The 4,655-nt window shown below is 44.9% G+C and overlaps 1 long non-coding RNA gene across 1 annotated transcript; it reads right to left on the bottom strand.

The window, feature by feature from the left end:
• Positions 1–1,189: 1,189 nt before the first annotated feature.
• LOC123142856 (uncharacterized) lies at positions 1,190–1,795 on the bottom strand. Its single transcript, XR_006470599.1, has 2 exons — positions 1,670–1,795; positions 1,190–1,571 (listed from the first exon to the last, which is right to left on the bottom strand). It is a non-coding gene; the product is annotated as an uncharacterized lncRNA (long non-coding RNA).
• Between the last annotated feature and the right edge of the window lie 2,860 nt (positions 1,796–4,655).

The following is a 4,655-nucleotide window of genomic DNA, read 5'->3' as shown; positions in this document are numbered from 1 at the left end:
CCAGTCAATACACAAAAATAATATTGTTCCTGGACTGCAGATAAACTTGCTTGGCTATAGCCGAACTAGTGTCTTACTATAGCTGAACTTGTGTTTTTGCTCATTTTGAACTGCCACATATCAAACGTATATGCACGTTTTGAGCTCAAACTAAGTTGGAGAAAAAAGAGCATCGTTAAAACTTCAAACTAGTTAAATAAAAGCAACTATAGCTCTCTGTATGCGTGTGGCTAGACGAGTAGCTCTGGCTCTATATGTTACATGCTTGTGTGGTCCTTTCCTGAGAGTGTATGCATTTGGTGCTGGAAGTATGCGTGCTTGAAAACTGCAGTAGTTAAATATGCGAAACTTAGGGATCTCATAATAAATATAAGAAAGTTCAAGGTCTATCAACAACAAAAAATTAATGAATTCAATTTGTGAGAGTACACATCTCGCTGAGGAAAAAAATGCATGGAAAAGTATAGAGACTACCAATGTTCAAACTTTCAGTCTGGGGACACACTAAAAAATGAAGTAAATCCATTTATGGAGAACTAGAACTTAAAGTCGAGATGTTCGCACATATAGGTTATGTAAGTTCATGTATCAAAGCACATGGAGTTCAGAGAAGGAAAATAAGAAAGTACAAACATAAATTAAATCCTTCATGAGATTCATGTGTGAAAGATAAAGAAGGTTTAGAGAGGTTCACACATATAGGTTTTGTAAAATAAGAAATTACAAACATAAAAAAATCCGTCACGAGATTCAGACTGAGAATGTTTAGATAGGTTCACACATATAGGTTTTGTAAGTTGGGAGAAACTCAGAGCAGTACAAACATTAAAAAAACTAGGATTAGAAGAATTCATATGAGCACATTTGTAAAAAAATCATTTAAAAGGATTGAAAAATCACCGACTTTCTTGGGTAGTTCGTGAAAATTAATACAAAAATTGAGAGATAATAACACTGTCAGTTCGGATGCAGAAACCAAGTAACAAAAAAAAACGAGAACAGTACAAGAACATCAAAATCTAAACATTTCATCATGAACTCAAGATGCAAGAAATTGAAGTCTAGACCTTCATTATAAAAAAGTTCAAGTAAAAAAATAGAAAGGAAACAAACATATCAGTTTCTTCATTAAAAATCAGTTAGTTCAACTGAATACACATGCAAAGTCAAGCACCCAAAATTTATAGACTACTTCTCAAATTTGATAAACCATTTATTAATTCCAGACAATTCAAGAAGCAAGACTAAATTCATCACTCTTCATATGGCTCATATGAGTGAAAAACCTTGCTTCTACACCATTTGTGGTTCTGCCACATTATTTGCTCAAAAACCAATCCTACTTAGCTAGTTAGAACCCATTTGTTCATTATTATGGATGGCCGGAGGCTGATATATGCATAACTTGCACTTGCACCCCTGAGCAACACACTCGCCAGATTTGTATTGCCTTGTACGTTTGTAGCATGACTCTTCGCAAGCATGGGTATCACATGTTCGAGGTGGGAAAATTTTCTCCACACATACGAATTCTTTAATGCTAGAATATCTTGATGCCTCCACTACCACATCTGCAAAATCCCACGATGAAGAAAACGAACGATCACAACATGACCATTATTTGGTGAGAGACATTAAGCAAATATGTATTACATGGACAAATGACTACCTGATGCTAGCACGAGTAAGACCACAGACATAAGCAACACATGGGTATTCCTCATTTCAACTGGTCGTTTGTGTTGAAGGAGCGAGTTGTTGATCTTGGTGTGATATGTAAGTTCTGACGAGAACAGAAGAAATGGGCAAGCCTTTTTATAGTGGATTTATCACATTAAACTAGAGATTTGGTGAGATTTCCCAAATTAATAGCCACCAAGTAAATTACTATATATATAATATTAATTTATTATATTTCATTGATTATTGAGATGTACAAAATTAATATTCAGCAACTGAAGATATGTACATGTATATTATATTTATTTCGATCATGGATGAGCATCCCAATTCATCGGTGATCATGTACATGGAAATGCACATAATTTATTGTACATATTGAATTAAATATTTCTTATTTAATTCTTTAACCTTATATCGATGTGTACACGTAATCTTAAATACCTCACCAAATTTCAAATATCTCCTATTTAAAATTGTTGTTTCGCACTAGAAACTGCAAAGGAAAAAAGTCATTCTTATTCACCGTCTATGAGGGAGTCCTGGACTAGGGGGTCCTCGGATGGGCGGCCCATCTCTCATGGGCCGGACTGTTGGGCCGTATTGTGTCCGGGCCGAAGACCTCGTGTGTGTATGCCCCAAGTCAAGATGGAAGATTCGGTGCTCCGTTTTATGTAACCGACTATATGTAAACCCTAGCACCCCTGGTGTCTATATAAACCAGGGGGCTTAGTTCGTAGAGGCCAGGAGAACAGTCACCATCCTACTAGTTAGGGTTTAGTTTGCCTGATCTCATGGTAGATCCACTCTGTAACCCCCTCATACACAATCAAGCAGGACGTAGGGTTTTACCTCTTAGAGAGGGCCCGAACCTGGGTAAACATCGTGTCCCTCGTCTACTGTTCCCCATCGATCCAAGGTCCATAGTTTGGGACCCCTACCCGAGATCCGCCGGTTTTGACACCGACATTGGTGCTTTCATTGAGAGTTCCGCTGTCGGATCGCCAAAGGATCGATGGCTCGCCTGATCATCAGAGACGACATCAACTCCGGAGACATCTTCGTCCTCGGCCAACTGTTTGCGTTCGGCAACATTGTTCTACCCGCCAATTCGACCGGTCGTCTCGACCAGGCGACAACTTCGCCCTCGAGCATCACATCAGGTTCGATAATCTGGAGTACGTCGCCGACGCTCGGGGCGATCTGATCTTCATGGGCTTCTCAGCTCTGCCCGGGTCGCCCAATTAGCTGGGAGCCTCGACTCCCGAATCCACCCTCGGCCCGGTCATCGAATCAGCCATCAATGCGCACCAGGGTTCGAACCTGGATGCAGCCGCCCCTGAAAGCCCAGAGTTGGCTCTGGCTGCGCTCACACCCCCACCTCGGGGCAGGCCTCGAGCCTTAGTTCTACTTCGGCACCTGTAAACTAGGGGACGGTCCTGGCCGAACTCTCCTCCATTGCCACCGATCCGGCCTCGAGCCTGGACACCAGTCCGGCATCCCAAGAGCAAGACCCCATCAGCCAGACCCTCCCCACCGCCTACTGGCACTCCAGAATTCTACTCCGAAGGAATCCCGCACGTTGACTCGTGCAGCCTCGCTCTAACAAACGAGGCGCGAAATCGGATCCAAGAGATGAGCATCTCAGACGACCTACCCGGGGACCGTGAGATGGATCAGTGGGAATTTTACATCCCACCCACCACCCACTTAGTAGCCACTATCGAAGACTTAACCGATATGCTGGACTACTCCTCTGAGGAGGCCGAGGACATGGACGACGATGTCGAACCATCGGTCCACACCAACACCCCTGCCGCCAGCCGATGGACGGCCACCTCGACCTATGATGTATACGTGGTTGACACTCCCAAGGACAGTGGTGATGGTGCCAACGCTGACAATGGCTCCCCTAGACACAATACCAAGCCGGGCGAGGAGCCGCCTAAACACCGACGACAGCGTCGCAGGACCAATGGACGAAGAAGCAGGGAAACCCATATGGATACTGGAGAGGAACACACCCTGGACAACATCGAAGAATTCGGTGACCCTGCCCTGGATTAGCAGCCCGACGGCTTGGAGGAGTAGGAAGATGAAGTTGACCCCGAGGACCTCAACGACTCCGAGGACAGTAATTACCTCCCTCTTTCCGAAGAGGAGGTTAGCCTTGGAGCCAAAGAATTCATAGTCCTAGAAGACCCGCTTGATCAGGAGCGGTTCAAGCGACAACTTATAGCCACCGCTCGCAGCCTCAAGAAGAAGCATCAACAGCTCAAAGCCGATCAGGATACCCTCAACGACAGATGGACAAAAGTCCTCCCGGTCGAAGAGGGGTACGACCATGAGTAGCAACACAGAAGTTATCCAAAGAGGAAGCTGCTGCCACAGTTTGATGACGAAGCTCTTGAGCCCGTACCACCCAAATGAATTCAAGGTGACCAGCTCGACCGCCCCCCTCAAGGAAGTGACAAGCCGACTGGTGAGGCCGAACACCTACCCGCCCCTCCTTGCCATAAAGGCAAGGAGGCGGCACAGCCGGAATATCAATATGATCTTCGGCATGACCTGGCCGCTAGAGTAGGCCATTCTAGATCCGTATATGGATCAAGAGATCACCCTCCGAATAGAAGGGACGGATACCAAGCTTGGCTCGATCGAAATGATAGAGCCCGGTGTCGGTGTCAAAACCGCAGACCTCGGGGTAGGGGGTCCCGAACTATGGATCTGAGATCAATGGGAAACAAGGGACGACGGACACGGTGTTTACCCATGTTCGGGCCCTCTCAAGGAGGTAATACCCTACGTCCTACTTGATTATATTGGATGTATAATGTGGTTTACAGAGTAGATCTACCTCGAGATCAGCATGAGCTAAACCCTAAGGTACGAGGTGATGAATAAAGCTCTAACCCTAATGACTACAACCCTCGGTTTATATAGACACCGATACGGTTAGGGTCGCCCGAGATAGA

The sequence above is a fragment of the Triticum aestivum genome, chromosome 6D, assembly GCF_018294505.1.
Source record: "Triticum aestivum cultivar Chinese Spring chromosome 6D, IWGSC CS RefSeq v2.1, whole genome shotgun sequence".
In the NCBI taxonomy this organism is placed as follows: domain Eukaryota; kingdom Viridiplantae; phylum Streptophyta; class Magnoliopsida; order Poales; family Poaceae; genus Triticum; species Triticum aestivum.
Note: the sequence above shows the minus strand (reverse complement) of the source record. Positions and strands in the feature narration are given on the sequence as shown.